We start from the raw sequence: 22484 nt of genomic DNA on the forward strand, positions 1-22484 counted from the left end.
ATGGGAGATGGGTACACTGGAAGCCCAGACTTTACCACTACACAGTATGTACATAAAGGAAATCTGCACTCGTACCCCTTAAATCTATAAAAATAAAAATTAAAAATATTAGTGGAGGATATTTCAGTTTATTACTGAACAAATGCAAAGAGGGAAATATTATAACCAATATCACTCACTCAAAAAATATATTCAGCATTAAGCATGTTCAGATCTTTATTATATATTCTCTTATACCCAAGGCTGGCAAACTATGGCTTTCCTATGGATCAAATCCAGCTCACATCCTACTCTTGTAGGTAAAGCTTTGTTGGAACACAGCAACACTCATTTGTTTACAATTGTCTAAGTCTGCTTTTTTTATTATGAAACATGGAGTTGAATAGCTATGATAGATAGCATAGGGTTTACAAAGCTTAAAATATATGTGACTTGGCTTATAGAAATAACTTAGCTAACCTCAAGTTAAAAGCAACCTACCTCCCTCCCTCCCTCCCTCCCTCCCTTCCTTCCTTCCTTCCTTCCTTCCTTCCTTCTACAATCATCTCACTTACTGTAACTCTCCCAGAGGACAAACTTTTTACAGAATCCAAATGTAAGGTCATCGGAATTGTCAACTGAAATATATCTTAGTACATACTCAAATGTCAGTACTTGCTGCTAAATTTACCATTGGTAAGTAAAATGAGCAAATATTCTTTTTATTAAAAGAAACATTCTTACTTAGTAATCAAAAGGACTTACTTGTCAAAATGTCCTTGCTCAGGCACCTCACCACAATACATTTAACATATTTAGCTAGAACATCTGGAAATGTTTGAAGATGTTCAGTATCTGTAATTTCAAGAGACATATCTTGGTTTAAAAGTGAGATTTCATTCTAGCTTCTGACAATTTTTCTTATAGGTGCTGTTAAAAAATTAAGATTCAAAGGGAAACCAGCAAAACACAAACACACACACACACACACACACACACGGACTTGCATGTTCAAAGTTTTGAACAATGAGCTTAAGCAAAAGAGTTGGCAATCCAATGAGAAATACATAATATATTTTGAGTTAAGACTGATGCAAACAGACTGTTTCTAGATGATTGTTTTAACACACTGACCATAGAACAGTTTGTGTTTGTGGCAAAGACCCAGCTATGAAGTAAGCTGAAATAGAATTTGGCAGAATTAAGAAGCTTATAACAAAACATGTTCTTGTTGGAAGAGCTGTGACTCTTGGAAAAATAACTGACATGAGACCATCTATATATTTTTAAAAATGATCTCTCTCTCTCTCTCTCTCTCTCTCTCTCTCTCTCTCTCTCTCTCGTTAGAGTACAAGTAACCACCTGTTCTTGTTTTCCAGGGGAAAATTATAATAAAAAAGAACATCTGGGTGATTTAACTAAAATATAACATTGCTCATTACACTTCTGAGATTGTTTTCTTACTGAAAAATGCTGACGGTAGGAACACAGAAAGATGGGTGTGATGGATTTTCTACATGAGTTACACAAGCTTACTTAACTTGGAGTTCAATGGGGGAAAATACTTATGTTCAAATTTGAAATTTTATTTTTGTAGAGTATTGTCTTTTTCTTTACTGAAACTAGTTGTAATTAAAATCAGTATGAACATATTCAAGCAGTCTCCAACAAGTATGTCATTTAAGAAATGTAATTAATGTTTAACAAAAATTGATAAACACATACATGTAAGTGAATATGTTTATCAATCATAATCATAAAAATCAGTATATTCATTACAAGTCTTTATCAGACTATTTGGTCCTGAATTTTGAAATTGCTTTCAAAATTTGACATTGTTTAAATATATTTAGTGGTGTGAAAGTGTGAAGGCTTTATCTTATGTATTGTGCATGTCATATTGGAATATAACATATCATATATCTACCCAATATCTAGATCAAGTTAGGTAATATCTCAAAGATAAATCTCAGTGAGAAACACAGTGTGTTAGGAATAACCTTTATAGAGCAACTTAAACTACCTTCAATCAAGTTATATTTGTGGTGAGTACTATTAGAAGGACATACTCATAACTTATGGAAATCCAGGCAAAGCGTAAACTATAAGATTTTAATAAAAGCAGAAGCAAATGCTGGGCAAATACAGAGAACATGTTAGGTCCCTAATATCTTGTATACACACATACACACAGATATCTATCTATCTATCTATCTATATCTATCTATCTATCTATCTATCTATCTATATCATGTATGTGTATATATATACACACATATATACTTATATATACTTTTTATATATTTTTAAATTCTCTCCAGTTTATTATTTCTTCCTTATGGGGTGATAACTGAGTCTCTTGTTAGTTTTGGCATAAAAACAGCATAAATTGTCAAGAAAATTAACTAAAACTTTTATCTATACACCGAATTTAAATAAAAGTATTACATTCTGGAATTGGATCTCATTTATTTCTGCCATTCCTTATTAATTTGATTTACTACTAAACGAATGAATGAGACTGAATGGACGAGACAATTTTATAAAATTTAACATTTAACATTTAGTATCTGATACACAAATCATAGGAATATAATTCATCAAGTACTCCAAAACAAGAACAAACATGATTAATTTTAAGAACGTGTGGGTGAAAAGTCAAAGATTTATATAGACAACAAAATTTCATAAGCTTTAACAGAAAACATACGTTGCATTTTTCTGTCATTTGAAAACTGTAAAATTCCAGAAATAAGTATATATCAAAATCTTGGCATAAAACAAAATGTATAAAACATCTTAAACTATAATTTGAATACTTACATTTTTATACTGGTGACTCTAGATTTAGTCTAAAAGATACACGAACTGGGATTATTTATGTCATCATTATTCTCATCTATTCACTCTGATATAATATCTTATTATCATAAGATATGATTATTTAATAATTACTGCAATCATTTAAACCAAGAACAACATGGTTAACTCTCTTAAGGAAATAGACAAAAATTGCCTATAATGGTAACCATGACTAATGATATACTATTATTTGAACAGAATTGGCTAATTTCCAACATAAAGAATAATAAAAATTTAGAAAATGTATTAGTGCTATAGAGTAAATATTTGATATAGAGTAAGTATTAGTGCTATAGAGTAAGTATAGTGCTATAGAGTAAGTGCTATAGAGTAAGAATTTGTTGTGCCTACAACAAATTCATGTTGAAAACCTAACCCCCAATATGATGGTCTGTTCTTTGGAAGGTAATTGAATCATAAAAGTGGAGCCCTCCGTGAATGGATGAGTACCTTTATAAAAAGACACGGGAGAGTATATTATTATTATTATTATTTCTCTCTCTCCTGTTTCCCATGTAAGGAAACAAGAAGAGGACTGCTGTCTACAAAGCAGGAAAATTGCCTTCATCAGACACCAAACTTGCTGCCACTTTGATTTTGGACTTGCTAGTCTCCAGAACCATGGGGAATAAATGTTTGTTGTTTAAGCCATCCAGCCTATGGTATTGTGTTATAGCTGCCTGAACTAATTAAGACATTATATCTGTGAGAATTATGAATAGATATGTCCTAGGCATTGTGAAGTGTATTGTTTAAATTTGGCTAAACTACTCAGAATAAGTATCTTTCTTAAACCTCAAAATGAAAAATTGAGGTATTTATATACAAAACATATTTCTAAACTAGACAATATTTAATTTGAATCTTTCAACTTGATAAATATTTACTGAACTCTGGGTACAGTAGATATATTAGTGAAATAATTTATACAAAATTACTATAGTTATGGAGCTTAGCTCTAGAGGAGACAAAACCAACAATTAACAAATAAGAAAACTAGATAGCATATTGTCAATATGACCCTCTATATTATGAAGAGAAATAAACCAGGAAAGCAAAAAAGGGTATTTATAAAGGATGGTTGCAAATTGTTCTCTTATTCAAGATAGTGAAATATTGGTGATTGACAGTTTCAAACTTTTGTTTTGAAATAATTTTAGAATTACAAAAATAATATTGAAAAGATAATGCAAAGAGTTCTCATATATGCTTCAGCCAGTTTTCCCTACAGTCAACATTTACAAAACCATTGTAAAATTATAAATTCTATGAAATTAACATTGGCATAATATTATTGAATAAACTTCCGGCTTTATTCACATTTTACCCCTGCCTTCACTAATATCCCTTTTTTCTGATTCTGTCATTTCAGTGCATTTAGTCATCATGTCTCTTTAGCCTGCTTTAATCTGTGACAATTTCTCAGTCTGCCCTTCTTACTATAACTTCCATGCTTTTGAAGACTGCTGGAGAGGTATTTTCTAAAATGTCTCTTCATTTATGTTTGTCTTATGTTTTCTCATGATTGGTCTGAAGTTACTGATGTTTGGGAAGAATGTCTCAAAGGCAAAGTGACCTGCTTATCGTGTCATATTGGAAAATATATGGTAACAACATGATGTATTTCCGGTAACGGTAACATTTATCACTTGATTAAGGTGTCATCATTGAAGTTTCTCCAAAACAAAATTATCATTTTCCCATTATGTGTTCCAGTCATTAGAAATAAATAGCACAATTCAGTCTACATTTGAGATGAGAACTACATTTTACAGTCCGAAGCAAGGATTGTTAGAGTATTTGAGGGTATATGTTAAAACCACCCCAGTAATTAGTAAATATATTTAGGAAATGCTTTTGGATTATTCAAATATTCTGTTTCTCTTTAAACTTGCTTTCTCCGTCTTTTAAAATTCATCAGTGAATATTACTGACAGCCATTAGTACTCTTGTATAATATTAATTTTTTAAATTCTCTTATTTATTATACATTTATTATGTTCTGACTTTTCCCCTTCTGCTTGTGCATTTGTTCATTTATCTATTTGTAACGGTATAGACTAATGGATATTCATTTTCTATCTTTAGTTATTTTATTACTTGGTTATCTATTCTGAGTCAATGCTCATTTCAGGAATTGGAAGAAATGCTCCACCAGGAACTTACAGTCTCTTTTGGAGAGAGATAATGGAAAGGGGTAGAATCTATTTTCTTTCTTCTGTTTTGTGTTTTAATTTTTTTAATTAATTTTTAAAAAATATCAGTATGCCTGTATTTTGATTTGTTTCCCTAGGGAAGCTGAATACTATTTCTAGAGAGACAGATATAATTTTTATGGTAAGACTTCTTATTATACTTTTGTTTATGAAAAATTGGCCTTAGGAATTCCTTGGTCAGGAAAAATATACATAAAAAGGTCAAACCCAGGTTCATGGCAGGAGATTTTGGGACTAGGATCAGAGATAATAATCAACAAAGAAATGAAAAAGACATTTCCTTACTGTACAGTGATATTATTTTACCATCCTCTGCACTTCAGTAAAATCTATTAGGAAAACAATGTGAGATAAATTATAGATGACTAAATTGGATTGGTCTGAGTTAATTAACTGTGAAGTTCAGGGCAACACGGTCTACACAAGGCTACCTTTACTTTGGACACCACTTACAAACTACCCTTAGGTTTGATAATATGCTAGGAGTACTCACAGAACTCACTGAAGACTGCAATATCCACAGTTACAGTTTATTCCTGGGAAAAATACAGATCAAAATCAGTCCAAAGAAGAGATGGGTAGGTCAGAGTCCAAGAGAAGTCCAAACATAGAGCATCCCAATGTCCGCTTTCCATGGATTCATAGACAATGTGAACTCCTCTCAGCCATAATGTATGACAGTATTACAAACCAGGAAAGCTTACCAAACTCTTGGTACCCAGTTTTTAATTGCACTTCATCACTTTGATTACATACTTCCCATGTGGCTGAACTTTAGTCTTCAGCTCTGTCAGTGGTCAAACTGATATCTTCAATCTCCAGTCCCTCTAGAGGAAGAACTGACATAGAATGACCCAAAGCCCTCATCACAAATCACATTGTTATGCTATCTAGTGGCTAGAGCCCCAACGCAAACAAAGACACTGGTATCAAGCATGACATTCTACAAGCCCAAAGATCACTTCCAAGCAGAGAGAGGCAAAGACCCGAGATCTTTCTTTGGGTAAGGTAAAATTTTTTCTACAAAAATTGCATCCACATTTCGGGAAAAACTGCACTACAGAAGACTGAAACTACCTATAAATGCAGTAGCATGATTGAGAAGGTGTATGGAGAAAAGAAGTATGTTATATGAAAGGCAAAATGTAAGCTCCCTCTCGTAGAAATGTGTGTGACTTTAGATAGACTTGTGAACATTCCACACAATTTATATTGTGGATTTCCCCCTACAATCCTCTTATTTTGAAAGAAAACAAGCCAATTTATTCAAAGAAAAGAGTAAACGCAGGAGAATAGTAACTGCTCTAATTTAAGTTGGGAAAAATATCATTGAAAACCAAAGGTTGTTTTGCCTAAGCTAAATAAGTTTTAGGATTTTAAGAAGCTCCAAAATAAAACTTTGACATCCAAAGTAACAATTTTTTATTTTCAAATCTAGTATTGGTATGTTTTAAGTAAAGTGGTATATTTCTTTATTAAGCAATGTAAATGAATACTGTTAATTTATTTGAACCATAAAATTTTATTTTGTTTTGCACAAAAATTAAGTTCAGTGGGTTGTTCATTTAATTAACTAAGAATTATAATGAATGTATTTAGTTATGACTGCTTATTAGTATTTTTCACATAATAAACTACGTGAGAGTAGGTAGAATAGAAGAATCCTACTAAACAGTTCACTTCTGAAGTTTATTTCTGAAGTTGAATTATGAGTGATTTCTTTCCTTTGTTTAATTTTATTTTCTGATTATTTTACATTTTTCCTACTTGAGTTTCCTGTTTGAGTAAACACACTAAAGGTAACTTATATTGACAAAAATATCTTACACTAGAGAGGTAGATATAAAAATTAAGCTTCTAATATACATTTAGGATAGTTAGGTCTTCATGTTGAAGACATGCATTATCATTATGCAACTCCCTACCTTTGTCTTTTTTTTTTAATCTTTGTTGATTTGAAATCTGTTTTGTCTGAAATTAGGATGGCAGCATTTGCTTTTTTTCTGGTTTCATTTGCTTGGTAAATTTTTCTCCATCCCTTTATTTTTAGACTATGGGTGTCATTATGTGTGAAATGGGTCTCTGGAAGACAGCTTACCATTGGGTCTTGCATTTTATCCAGCTTGCCACTCTGTACCTTTTAAGTGGTACATTTAGCCCATATACATTCAAGGTTAGTATTGATACATGTGGATTTGATCCTGTCATTGTGTTGCTAGCTGGTTATTATGCTGGCTTCTTTGTGTGGTTGCTTTATAGTGTCACTGGTCTGTGTATTTAACTGTGTTTCTGTTACCGTCTATTAGCAGTCTTTCCTCTCCATATTTAGTGCACCTTTCAAAATCCCTTGTAAGTCAGGTCTGGTGGTAACAAACTCCCTCAACATCTGCTTATCTGAAAAGGGTCTTATTTCTCCTTTGCTTTGCTTAGGAAGCTTAGTTTGACTGGATATAAAATTTTTTGTTGAATATTTTTTTCTTTAAGAATGTTGAATGCAGAACCCTGATCTCTTCTGGCGTCTGGCTTGTGAGGTTTCAGCAGAGATATCCGCTGTTAACCTGATGCGGCTTCCCTGGTAGGTGACCTGCCCTTTCTCTCTAGCTACCTTTAACATTCTTTCTTTCATTTGACCTTGAAACATCTGACAAATATGTGTCTTGTGGATGAACTTCTTATGTAGAATCTTGCAGAAGTTCTCTATATTTTCCTTATTTGTTGGCATCTCTAGAAAAGTTGGGAAATCTTTCATGGATGATATCCTGAAATATGTTTTCCAAGTTGTTTGCTTTCTACCCTCCCCCATCCTTTCAGGGATGCCAGTTATTTGTTTATTTGGCCTCTTTTCATAGTCCCATGCTTTTCATAAATTTTGTTCATTCATTTTCATTATTTTTTCTTTGTTTTTATCTGACTGTCATATTTCAGAGAGTCAGTCTTCAAGTTCTGAGATTCTTTCCTCAGTTTGGTTTATTTTGCTGTTAATACTTGTTTTTGAATTGCAAAATTCCTGTATTGTGTTATTCAACTCTGTCAGATATGTTAGGTTCTTTTTTATATCAGCTATTTCATTTTTTAACTCCTATATTATTGCATTTTGATTCTTAGTTTCCTTGGATTACATTTTGCCATTATCTTGAATCTTGAAGATCTTTATTCTGATCCATAGTTTGAATTCTATTTCTGTCATTTCAGACAGTTCAGCTTGGCTCAGAACTCTTGTTGGAGAACTGGTGTGGTCATTTGGAGGAATATGACACCATGGCCATTTGAGTTACCAAAGTTTTGCGTTGGTTCTTTCTCATCTCTTCATGTGAGCGTTCCTTTAACTGCAGTTTAGATGGAGTACAGACAATATACTTCTCTTCTGAATGTTTTCACAGGGCCAAAGTTTTGTGCAGGGTTTTTATTTGAAGTGAAATTCTTGTCTTTGGTTTCAGAAGGGGGTATATTGAGGTATTTTTGGTGTTGAGAAGCTTTGGGGTCTGATCCACTAGGTGGCGCTTAGGCACATTAGTCAGTTGGTAAACCCTTGCTTGGCTGTGTGTGGAGCTCCCTTATGTTTTCCCACACTTGCAGCCAGGTTCTCGCTCAATGCTCTGAAAGTGTGAGCCGCCCTCCCCGTTGAGTTCTGGCTGTATTTCACGGCTTGGCACTCCTTGGCTGCCCACAGCACTGGGGCAATCTCAGTGTTTATGTTTCTTTCTCAACTTGGAGGCAGCAGAGGCAGGGACCTTAGTAGTGGTGGTGTCCAATGGTCTTTTGCTTGTTTCCTGGGGGCTCTACCTCAGAGAAATGCAAGTCAGCAACTTCTCAGTGCAGTCAGTCCACCAAGGAAGGTCTGTGTTGTGGGTCTAAGCCATGGGTTCCATGTGTAGTAATGATCATGGTGGTGGGCCGGGGGAGGGTTAGGACCCATTAGAGACAGACTGGCCTTCTCTCCTTGGGTCCACTGCAGCTAGTTGAAGGTATGGATAAGGCACTTTGAATCTTTGCTGCTTTGTTAGTCCAAGGGTAACAAGGGCAGTCCCACTGCAGAGGCAGTGGCAGAGAAGCTTTCAGTTGCCCCTAGGGACTCTGTCCTGGGAACTGCAGAGCTGCTACTGGCTCAATAGATCTGACAAGGAATGACTGGAGGCCCACGCCTGGAGGACCTGCCCGGTGAGAATATGTAGGAACAGGAACCCACGCCACAGTCTGACCAATTTTCCACAGGGCTGCTGTGGTATGCTGGGGGCCTGCTCTAGTCCCTAGTCACTTCAGATTTTCCAGTACCTAGAGGTATCAACAGTGAAGACTTCAAAACAGTGAAAATGGCAGCCTGCCCCTCCTTTTGGGAGCTCCATCCCAGCAAGGTATGAACCTGTTGCCAGACTAAACACACCTATCGAAGGTGGTTTAAGACCCCACTCAGTTAGGTAAGGTTAGGTGATCCCCCCCAGTGAGGAGGAACAGGATCAGGGACCTGCTTTAGAAAGCAGTGTAGCTGTCTTCTCATAGAGCAGTTGTGCTGTGCTGAGGGTTCACTTCAGCCCCTGGTCACCTTGGACACTCCAGTGCCAAAAGGCTGGAATGGCTAAGTCTCCCAAACAACAAAGATAGCAGCCCACCCCTTTTTCTGGGACCTCCATCCTAGGATGGTTTGAAACCTCTGTTGGCTAGAGACCACCGGTGAGGGTAGCAGGAGACTCTACTTGGGAGATTTCACCGAGGAGGAGAAATAAGATTGGGAACATACTTTAAAAAGCAATCTGGTGACTTTTTCATAGAGCAGCTGTGCTAGGATAGGGCCCGCTCCAGCCCCAGGTCGGCTTAGACTCTCCAATGTTTGAAGACTCAGACAGCTAAGTCAGCCAAACAGCAAATATGGTGACTTACCCCTCCCCCTGGGAGCTCCATTTCAGGGAGGTGCAATGGTGCTACTGGGGGCTGGCTGAATTTCAAAACAGTGGGTTTTATCTTGTGAGGTGCCATGGAATCAGGGCCTGCAAACTGTTGCTGCTCAGTCCCCTGGTTTCAGCCCTTTTCATAGCGTTATGTATAGAGGACTACCCTCCCACTTTGCCAGACTTTGCATGTACTTTTGCTGGAAATCTTTAAAAAACTGAGTGGCTAAGGCTGCCCAGTCTCTCTCTCTCTCTCTTTCTGTGTGTGTGTGTGTGTGTGTGTGTGCACACGCCTGAGCAACTGCTCTGCTGAGACTGTAGGTAGCTCTGTGTGTCAGACTGAAGGCCCTGGTGGAATGGGTTCACAAGGGGATCTCCTGACCCTAGGATTGCAAGGATCCATGGGAGAAGCATGGATTCCTGAAGCTGCACATTCACTCACTGCTTCTTTGGGTGAGAGAGGTTCCCCTGGCTCCATACTGATCCCAGGTGGATCATTATCCTGCTTTTCTTCATTCTCCGTGGGTCGAGTTGCTTCTTTGATTAGTCCCAATGAGTGCTATATTGGGTCTAATTTCCACTGGAGGTGCTATATTGACTCGCTGTTGAAGGTTCTATATTGACTCGCTCCTTTCATTCCTCTCTATGAGAGCCACTAGCAGCTTCTAGTTGGTCATCTTGGGGTCCTTTCATTGATTTTTATGAATATCTGCAATATGTTGAGACTTGCATTCTAATCCCAAGCCTAGACTTTAATAGTACTTTAATAGTGCATGAACTTCAGGAAGTTTCTATCTGCTCCCAAAGTTGAAAAATGGAATTTAACCATATTGCCCATTGTAGTGTAGAGACCTCACATGCATACGTGTACACACAAACATGCACACATACACACACACAAGCACACACACATATTTAACCATTGTTTTTTCAATTTTTTAAACAATGTTGTTAAATGGACACACATTTACATTTTTGGGAGTTTATTTCAGTATTCAGTGATTCATAAATTGGACAACATCAGTCAGCAAGCGGTTTAGCACTTTGCTGGGGATGAAGGTGGCAAGAGACAGACTTTTATAAGATTTTCATGGAAGCAAGAAAAATAAAACATGTTTGCTTAGCATAGAAAATATCTAGTTAGAGTTTAATTGGAAGCTTGTGATTGGTAAAGTCTCTAGTTTTATTTTACTGTTTAGGCCATCTCAGCCTTAATAATCAAATATACATGTATTTTTAACAAAGGTAAAACATGCTTTTGAATTATAAAGTTTTAAAATTGGCTTAAAATGTATGTATTCATGTCCAATCATGATGGAGTTATATGTATTGGACTAAGTCTTCCAAAGAAAACAACTATAAAATTTGCATAAGATGCATTAATACAAAACTATTATTAAAAGAAAAAAGCACCATAGGTAGGACTTGAGTGGAACCATAGCAGGAAATAACAGAAGATGAAAAATTTTAGTAGAGACCTAAAATCCTATGAAAGAGGTTAAGTAGGAATTCTAAAAAAAACCCAATGTAATATAAGTAAGATTGAGAACTTAAAAACTGGGTGTAGTAGTGAATTGGATACAACTGAATAGAGATTTATAAAACTGGAAGAATATTCAATACAAAAATATTTAGACTGAAGTACAGAGAAAAAGAAAAAAAAGATAAAAATATAGGAACTAGCATAGGGAACATTAGACAGTTGTGAAACATTTATTTAGACTTACAGCAAGAGAGAAGACAGATTGGGACAAAAACATGCTTCAAAAATAATGATGGAGAATTTTATGATGAATTTTATCAACACCAAGCGGAATGGAGACAAACTGAAGATACAACTGCTAAAAATAAGAGACAAAAATAAAAGTTTATAAACCGTCATTGAACAGCTGGGGTACGGAATGGTTGTAAGTCTTGAGAAGGAGCATCTTATGACTTAACAGGAATTATTAAAAATAGAAAACAATAAAATGGCACAATTAAGTTTTCAAAAGGAAAACCAATCCAGATTTCAAAACTCATCATAAATATCATTCAAATGTAAAGATATATACATATAGAGAAAAATATCTGATATAATTTGTCACCAGCAATTTTTCAGACAAGAGTAAATTTGATGTAAATATTAATAAGCCAAGCAAACATGCTATATTCTATAGGTTAGCCAATAAAAGAGTAGGATAATAATATGTAACAAAAATGTTATATATCTCAATTGTCTCTCTGAAGAAACCCTCTTAGATATCTTTTGTAATTTCAGAATCTATCTATTATGCCTTGATTTATTTTCCTATATTTTTTATATTACATTTTCCTGTGTTCTCTTCCCTGGGTATTTACCTGCTGTGTTTAAGTCACAAGTTTAATTCTAAGATTTGTCTACTTTGTTCTGCAGTTCATTCAATTAAATAAACATTTTCTTATTTAAGTGTGCAATTTAATGAGTTTTGCAAAGTTATACACCTTTGTTATTGGCAACACAAACAACATATAGAATAATTTCCATCAATTTAAAAAATTTTGTTGTATTACTGATTAGTTCATCTCCCTCATTTGACTTCAAAGTACACTCAACTAACAATCTTACTTGCCACTATAGACTGTATATTTTATTCTTAGAGTTTTGAATAAATAGAATCTAAATACTAAACACTAAATACATACTCTTATATGGTTTCTTTCTCTTAGCATGATGCCTCTGGGGTTCTTCTATGTTGTGAAAATCAGTATTTATTTCCTTTTTAAGATGAAATTTATTTAGTATATGATTACAACACAAATTATTTGTCCAAATATTCTGTCAATGGGTATTTAGATTGTTTTCAGTTTGGGGCTATCATTAATAAAACTGCTGTGCAGGTGTCAAAGCTTTTGTGCGGATATGTTTTCTTTCAATTATTTAGTAATATAATTGCTGGGTAATATGGTAAATAAATGTTCTATTTTCTGAAGTACTGCCACAATTGAGAGTGAAAGTGGACAGTCATTAGTATGCAGTATCACACTTTTTTGCTGCCAATGTTGTCTGTTCCTGCACTGACATCTACCACTTTTGGAAAAATGGCAAACATGAAGCATGGCATACAGCATGTGTATAAACATACTGGGATGTGGTATTATGCTTCAAGTCAATTCTAATTCATTCTTATCTTTTCATTATTTCTTAGAATTTGTTGTAAGATAAAATATCTATTTATTTTAGCTGTTATACTTTTTGAATTTATATTTTATAATTAATGCCATTTCAAAGATATAATACAGGAATCTACAACACCTATTAAGTCTCCATCATATATTACCTTGTTAATTTTACTGACACACACACAAAAAATCTATGGACTAACTAATCATATAATTTAATGCAATACACTGTAATAGTTAAACTGTTTTAAAACATTATACTAATACATTAAGTAAAGTTGTAAATATTTATATGGAGACTAGCATATTCTCTTTATTGGCATATTTACATCATTTTACAATAAAGGGGCACTATAAAAATGGAGAAGATTGTATATCTTCATATTAAAGAAGTGTTTATAACTTATATGTATTAGGTAAACACTAAATTATACCATGTACAGAAAAGTTATTTTTGGTCTGTTTTAAGGAACCATATTAAAGTTTCCCATATCATTTTATAAATCCATATTACTGATATTTTTCTGCAGAATTTATTTGTCTAATATAATCACTTTTTTATTCTTTAGTGGAAATATCCAATATTAAGGTTATATTTTATGGATAAAACATACAAAGTTTTTGATATATTCAATTGTTTCTTCTCTGTGAACCACATTTCCCTTTAGAAAAATACTATCACTGGACATTATAAGGTTCTTAGTAAGCTCAGTGTGAATTATAAGAAAGAGAAGATATTCTTAAATCTAATTTTATTGAAAAGTATAAGCAATAGTACTTTATTAAATATGATAAAATAATATGATGTATACCAAGTAGGATGAAATACTGAAGCAACATGGCAGTCTAAAGTTGCTTATGTTTTATGCTATTTAATCTTTACATCACTAAGAACCTAATCGTCTGACTCTCATACAAGAGCTTCTTAAAGTGTTCTTCACAATTTCAACAATCCAAGTTTTCTTCCTCTTTATTTACCACATAGCTATAACATATTTCTTACATCTTGTGACTTAGTGTCATACCAAACTACATATTCAAACTACAAAGCTGTTGAAAAATTTAGAAACATCAACATTCAAATGCCAACTTATGTTTCCTGGCTCCCATAAAATGTTATCTATATAATGCCAAACACGCATTGCGTGTTCCCTTATTTTTGTGAATGAGCTTGCATTTTCAGGTTGACAATTTCTCTTTCATATCATTCAATGTATTTGTAAAAATGTTCATATCTGATGGAGTCAGTATTTTGTAGCAATTCCAGTCTCACCCAAAGTTCATTTTTTACTCTTTGAGAAGATTGGAAAACACCCAAGCATAACATAAGGGAATATTCATGCACATATGCATAAGGACTCCATGACAGAGCCTTCTACTCATTAAAATTAGCATAAGGAATCATTTTACACACAATAAATCAGTAAAATAACATCATCACACAGAATGAATAGCATTTAATGATTTCACAAAACCTGTTCCACCATAAATTTTAGTATGAATTTTTGGCAGAATATTATATCCTTTGCAATATCAAACTATTTAGTCTTGCTTCAGAACTTGTTTTATTTGCTGAGGCTGTGAAAAAGTATGGCTGATCATCTTGTTTTACATTATTATTTTATAGATCAATTTTTTTGTTAATTTTGATAACACCTTGCATCAAATACTTTGGAACTAAATAAGGTTCATATAAATCTCCAGTATAAACATTTTTTTGTGAAAGTAATCCTTACCATTTTGATTATTTACAGTCATACACATTGATCATAGAAATATTTTTAAAAACCTTCATTGAGTATATTACATTCATAGGGACTGAGTTGTTTTCTGTGAATATTACTTACTAAATTTTATCACTTGCCACGTTTTTTATGATCACTTCTGCTTCTCTTCCAGAAAACATACATGTGTACAAATACATACATCCACATACAATAAAATGATGACTTAAAGTTAAAGAGCTTACTATAATTATTGCTAAAGCCCATAACTTAGATTTGAAAAAAGTCATTCCCAGGCTCACACATCTACACATCCATGCTAAACTCGTCCAAATTGTACAAAGATTGATGAAAATACATGTATATTTCTTATATTATTTGTATTAGCACCTACATTTAAAAAGTATGCAAGCTGAAAAAAATTTAAATAATGTAAAACAATAAAAGAAATGTATACATGTTATTCACATTACTAAATTAATTCATGTATGATTGCAGATTCTTGGCAACCTTCCACTGAACCAAATAGCCAACATCCCAGAGAGCTCCTATGAGAATTCCTTCAGAAAATAAAACAATTCATGAGGTAATATTGCACTGTTCTAAAAGCTGCTTATAGTCTGTATCAATAGTTAGCCAGTGTTACATTATCAAGAAAAAGTGTTAAGTGCTTTCAAATGATGCTGAGAGGTTAAATGAAACAAAGACAAAGTTTCCACGGTTTTGCTATGTAGCAGCTTTTGGTGACCATAGCAGAAGTTGTTTGTTGCTATAATGGGGAGCATGTGATACATTTGAGTATAAGTAAAGCGAGAAAATGACAAATTAATTAAAATATAAAAATTATACTTCTAAATTAGGGATATCTGATTTAAGTGATAAGAACACAATCAAACTAGTAAAAAAAAAGGAATCACTAAGGTTTTGTGACAGACCTTCTGGCAAAACACAATCCAGGCCTTCAACTGAGGAGATGGTTATATTTCTCTGTTAGCTCTACTCTCCTCTATTTTTAGACAAACCTGATTTTTAGACAAACTTTCTTCATGGCTACACCAGCAATTCCAGACTTATGGTCTGCAAAGTTTAACGTCTGATGGAAAAAAAAAAAAAACTGCCTATTTTTAACCTCATCAAAAGGGGTCATTGTTAGCTTTAATTGTTTCTGATTGAAATAGAAAGCCTTTTTAAGCCAGATACTATAAAGAGGAAACAAAGCTTTCAGCAGTCAGGCTATGCTCCCACTTCCAACTCTGAGGCCAAAGAAAAACTTGACTTTATGTGAACCACATTAATAAAGGTAGAGAAACAGTGATTCCAAAAAATTTCAGTACTCTTATTAATAAAAGGGGAAATAGGTATCAGTGAGTGAAACAATAAAAATAAATTATAACTATACATACCACCCTTTCTGTAGGGTTGATGTGAAAAAAAGGAAAGAGGTTAAACGGATATAAAACAAAGGGATATACATTTTCTAAATGTTAGATTACTGAACAAAATTCTATCTCAATAAGAAAGACATAACTAGAAGAGGTAGCTTTCAAAGGATTAGAGAAGAGATTGACATTTGGATGAAAGACATGTTCTTTAATGCCAAAGGAGAAAGAAGAAATGGAGCAAATCTAGTAAAAGTAGTTTTGCACATGTGAACAAAAATTTGGAAGTAGGAGATTAAAACTTCTGCACAGAATAAAAAATAATGGGGGTGAGGGGTTTAAGGTTTAAAGAATGTGAGAGAGAATTGGCATTGGCATGTTAGAATAGTAGAGTGAATTGCACATGGAGAATACTATGTTTCCCAGGAGTTACTTAAGATTCAATTAAGATAGTAAATTATGAATTTAAAGTGACTTTCCTCTTGCTTGCTGTGTGGTTCATTCCAGCAGACCTGTACTGCTTATGTATAAGAACTAGAAATTCGTATAAAGTATAAAGGTTTGTCAGTTACTTGCAATAAAAGACAGAAGGGTAAGACAGCTATGAGAATATGTGAGCATAATATGGTAATGTTGGCTACACAATAAAAGCTGGAAATGCAGGGCTATTTGACAGAGTGAAATTCACACAAGGACTTGGAGTCTGTATTTGATAAATTCCAGAAACATTTTACATTGTTGGAAAGGAAAATCAGAAAGTTACATTTAGGATGCAATAGGATTTAACTAGGAATTTGAGTTAGAACAGTTTCTGCTGATGAGAGCTTTCAGTGTGTTCTTATGGGTTGATGGCTGAAGAGGACAGGGGGACTAAAAGTTCATGGCTGAATAGTATTCACAGACAGATAGATAGATAGATAGATAGATAGATAGATAGATAGATAGATAGATAGTATATTTATATAGTGTTCATATATATAGTGTTTATGTCTATATATATATAGACATACACACACCACAGTTTCTTTATCCACTCATTGATGGGCATTTGGACTGGATCCATACTGTGCAATTGTGAATTGTGCTGCTATAAACATGCATGTGCAAGTGTCTTTTGTATAACTTCTTTTCATCTGCGTAGATGCCCAATAGTTGGATTACTGGATCAAATGTTAGTTCTACTTTCGGTTCTTTAATGAATCTCCACACTATTTTCCATAGTGTTTGTACTACTTTACATTCCCACCAGCAGTGTAAAATTGTTCCCTTTTCACCACATCCCCGCCAACCTCTATTATTCTTTTATTTTTTGATTATGGCCATTCTTGCAGGAGTAAGGTGGCATCACATTGTGGTTTTAATTTGCATTTCCCTGATCATTAGAGATGTTAAGCAGTTTTTCATATGTTTGTAGGTCACTTGTATATCTTCTTCTGAGAATTGTCTATTCATGTTCTTAGCCCATTTTTTGATGGGATTGTTTGTTTTTTCTTGCTAATTTGTTTGAATTGCTTGTAGATTCTAGATATTGGCCCTTTGCCAGATGTACAGATTGTGAGGATTATCTCCCATTCTGTGGGTTGTCTGTTTGCTCTGCTGATTATTTCTTTTGCTGTGCAGAAACATTTTAGTTTAATCCCAACTATTTATCATTGTTTTCGTTGCATTTGCTTTTGGGCTCTCGGTCATGAAGTCTTTGCCTCAGCCAATGTCTAGAAGGGTTTTTCTGATGCTATCTTCTGGAATTTTTATGGTTTCAGGTCTTAGATTTAAGACCTTGATATCTCTTGAGTTGATTTTTGTATAAAGTGAGAGATGAGGATCCAATTTAATTCTTCTTCATCTGGCTTGTCAATTATCCTAGCACCATTTGTTGATTACGGTGTCATTCCCCACTTTGTGTTTTTGTTTGCTTTGTCAAAGATCAGTCAGCTCTAAGTATTTGGCTTTATTTCTGGGTTCCCTATTCTGTTCCATTGGTCTATATGCCTATTTGTATACCAGTACCGTGCTGTTTTGGTGATTATGATCTTATAGTATAGTTTGAAGTCAGGTAATGTTATTCCTCCAGATTTGCTCTTTTTATTTAGTGTTGCTTTGGCTATTCAGGCTCTATTTTTGTTCCATATGAATTTTAGGATTGAATTTCTAGTTCTGTGAGAATGATGGTACTATTTTCATGGGAATTGCACTGAATCTGTAGATGAAGGTTTTAATCATAGAGGGATGCTGAATTTTGTCAAATGCTTGTTGTGTATCTACTGAGATAATAATGTAATTTTTGTTTTAAAATCTGTACTTGTTGTGTACCACATTTATTGACTTACATATGTTAAATCATCCCTGCATTCCTGGTATGAAATCAGTATACAGAGACCAGGTTCATGAGTGACTTGTCAGTTTGGTAGTGAAGTCACATAGCATTGGAGTAGAGAAGACAACATGAAAGCTGCTTAAATCTTAGATGAAAAAGAGTAAATGGTCTTGGGGCAGTGGTTGTATATAATAAAGACCAACAAGAATGAATAAGTGAACAACACAGGCTCGCTTCCATAGTATTTTAACCCATTAATTCCTTTAATGTTTAAAAAAGAAAGGTAATAGTTTAGAAGTAGCAGTGTGAAGCAACATGTAATCTAAACTAATTTCTTTATTCAGAGGTATGTGTCATATGATATACTTCCACACCTTCACTTAAGAGGAAGGTTCGAAATAGTATCTTGTGGGAGGGCCAAGTGTTAGAGCCTTTAAAGAATAGTCTGAGAAGTTAGGATAATTTGCTGGTAATGTGATAGGTGGGGAAATTAGAAGAGCATAAAAGATAAGAAAAAGTCAAAAGATGGAGTCAGATACAAATTAGCACCTGTCATTATGAAAGTCCATGATAAAGAAGAGTAGAGGATGGCAAACTACAACTGTCAGGACACATTGAGCTTGAAACCTGTTTTTGTAATGTTTTCTTGAACACAGATATGGTCATTCAGTTACAAGTTATCCATGGCATTTTGTTTACTACAGTGTCAAACTGGAATAGTTCCAGCACAAACTATATTACCTACAAAGGCTGAAGCATTCACTATATAACTTTTTATAGAGAAATGTTGGCTAAACCTTAAAGACCAATAAAGTAATGGATTAAATTTGAAGAAATTTTCACTAATAAAAAGAGGTACGCATTAACAATATCTTTAAAGAGGGTCAAGTGTGACATAAAGTGATTTTCTAACTGCAGTAACTAACCACTGGATGGCTTAACCACCCTGTGATTGCCATGTCTACTTGTGTGTACCTTTACCCTGGAAGCAAAGGTGACAGTGATTGTAGGGTTTATAATTACATTTGGAAGAACTACAATAAAGGTCATTTCTGAAATTGCAAACTGTACCCATGAAACTAGAGAAGAGGTAATACTAAAGGTATCAAGCTTAATATAATTGTCTTAGGATGGAGTTTTTTTTTGGTGAAAATTCTTATTTTTGGAATACATTACGTTGATAGCATAAGCACATTAACCAAATTAATGGTGTAGGTATCAATCTCAGGAGATTCTTAAGTTTCTATACCACCATATAGTTTCACTATGTTCCTTTCCAATTATTCTTTTGTTTTTATTTAAAATTTTGAGAGCAAACTGTTATGCATTAACTTCCTGACTTTAAGAAATAGGATAACATAACTGAACCTATGTTTCTCAATTTGTTGATATATCTAGCTATCATTTATTAACCATTGGCTATATATAAGGCATTGTTTTAGTCAATGAGTATTCAGCAAAGTTTTAGCCTTCATAAAAATAAATATTCTCATGAAACAGACAATAAAATGTTAGCAAATAAATATGTAATACGATACCAGATTATATTTAAAGAATAAAATTAAAGCAATAAATATAGGAAGTAGATACACTATTTCATGTAGTCACAGAATACTGCTTTGATAAGATAATATTTGAGCAAAGACATGAATGATTAAGAAAACTATGAGAAAATATTTTCTGAGCAGAAAGGTATAAAGATGGTTAGATAGATACAAGTGTGGCATGCTTGTAGGATAAAGGCCACTGTGGTTAGAGTGGGATAACGGAGTCAGAGAGATAGGCAAGGGCCTTATTATGTAGAACCTGTATATATAGTAAGGAATTTGCATTATGATATAATTACATTTAAAAATTACTGGCTGGGCATGGTGGCACGCACCTGTAATCCCAGTTACTCAGGAGGCTGAGGCAGGAGAATTGCTTGAACCTGGAAGGCCAACGTTGCATAAGTCAAGATCATGCCACTGCTCTCCAGGCTGAGCAACAGAGAGGGACTCCATCTTAAAAATAAAAATAAAAATAAATAAATAAATAAATAAAAATAAAAACTCTGCCTGACCACTTTTGGGAAAATGAACCACAGAGAGTGGGGTGTAAGCAAGGTCAGTCAGCTTGCTGAGGAGTCTTGCTTCAGGGTAAAATCTTATGTGTAGTTTATCAGGCTTAACCATAGGTAATGGCAAAGCTTTGTCTGTCTGGCCTCGTTGGTGGAAGCTGTCTTCCCCTCACCAAACTTGGTGTTTAGGTATGCATTATATGTTTATTGGAAAGATTTGCAGTAAAAGGCTCAGGCACTCTCTCCCTATCTTGGCAAACCATGCTCAGACACTTATTTGCCTTGTTAACTCAGGCACCATTATTCAGAGGCCCTCATATCTAAGGCCTTTGTTAAAGCACTTCTCAGGTGCCTCTGCCAAAAACCCTTTATCAGAGTCTTGTACTTTTCTTCCTCTTTACTTAGGATTTTTCTACTCCTAGCTCTTTCCTATCTTTCTCCCTCTGCCCCACAGATCCATTAAAAGGCCTTCTGTTCAGGACTTTTTCACAGTAAAGCAATTTTCCCTGTTTGTGCTGAATCCACCAGATCTTAACACAGTGCAATTACACTGGAAAAAAAAATGTAATACTGGGAGCTTGTGCCTCCCTCATTTGCTCCTTGCTTGCACTGTCACAATAAGCAAATAAAGACTGACTTGATACTTTCATTTTGGCAGGTTACCTTAATTGACCAGCTCAATATCTCATTTCATGAACAGCCAGATAAGGGAAAAAATATAAGGACACTGCTGTGGCAAGGAAATCATGCAAATAAAGTATTTCAGGAAGGAGACATTGATGCTCCTGGGAGATCAGGTAATGTAATGTAAAAGTATTGGACTTCAGACTGGCCAAGATGCAAGCTGTTCTTAAATTTGATACACAAGTTTCAGTGGAGTGGTAGAGAAAACAAGTCCTGGATTTAGTTAATAAGAAACAGGAAGATAAATAAGTGAGAAATGTTATGTATACATTGTTGGAGAAGTTTTGTTATAAACTGACTAATGAGGAAACATCTGGAAGTGTAGGTATAGTTTCTAGGAAATTTATTTATATAGTATGGGATAAGGGTTATTAGGCAAAAGAAAGAAAAATTTGATGAAGTAGGACTATACATAAAGCATTATAAGAGCTATTTCCCTCGATTTCAAGAGTACACGGGATTCATGGCACATCGAGGAAGTTCAGCAGTTCTAGCAAGAGAGCAACTAATACATGTATTGCTTTAATCAGATTAGTGAATCTGCTGCTGAGAACATGAAGTAGCTCGCTTGTTTGCTTAAATTTTCTCATTGAAATACAAAGCAATGTCCTGAGTCGAAAGAGTTAAGAAAGTAAAGAGGACATAAAGGATCATTCTCAGAGATTAGAAGTGATGACTGATTAGAGAAAGTAGAAGCATTGCAAGGTATTTCAAAGGTTTTGCCTAAGATTTGTGGTCATTTATTTAGAGTAAGAATAATCAGTATGGTTAACAGTCTTTTTCTCATCTACTTGCTTTTGCTCAAATTTGGGCATGGAGAATCAAAACCATAAAAAAAGATTTGAATATGATATTGATGTAATTATTCAATTAAAATATAATTCAAGAATTTAGATTTAATATATAGGCAGACAGATGCTGCAACCGGGTTATTGGATGACTGAGTACACACTTTTTAAAGCCTTGTTCTTCAATTTGCTATATTAATAAATTAGCTCTGATCTAAAACTTAAGAAGTGGTGGCAGAAAGCCTATCTTCCCCCATGGGATCTAAAAATATACCTAAGATATGATATTAGTACCCAATTTATTTCAAATGATTGATTCCAATATTGCCCTTGATATTTCAGAAAATTGGGGTTAATTGGGTAACTCTAATTATTGAAATATATAATTGTGGCCTTTAATTTATTAATTTTGAATACTTCAGCAACTTCTTAGTTTCACATTTCTTATCAACATG

The 22484-nt window shown here is 34.1% G+C and overlaps 1 long non-coding RNA gene across 1 annotated transcript in view; it reads left to right on the plus strand.

Moving 5' to 3' along the window:
• The first annotated feature begins 4927 nt into the window (after nt 1–4927).
• Nucleotides 4928–22484, plus strand: part of LOC103884585 — a 61830-nt gene continuing 44273 nt past the window's right edge. Inside the window, exons 1-3 of the long non-coding RNA XR_647219.4 lie at nt 4928–6060; nt 15304–15391; nt 21216–21354. This is a non-coding gene — a long non-coding RNA (uncharacterized LOC103884585). The remainder of the gene's footprint in view (nt 6061–15303; nt 15392–21215; nt 21355–22484) is intronic.

Source organism: Papio anubis, chromosome 3 (genome assembly GCF_008728515.1).
Source record: "Papio anubis isolate 15944 chromosome 3, Panubis1.0, whole genome shotgun sequence".
Lineage (NCBI taxonomy): Eukaryota > Metazoa > Chordata > Mammalia > Primates > Cercopithecidae > Papio > Papio anubis.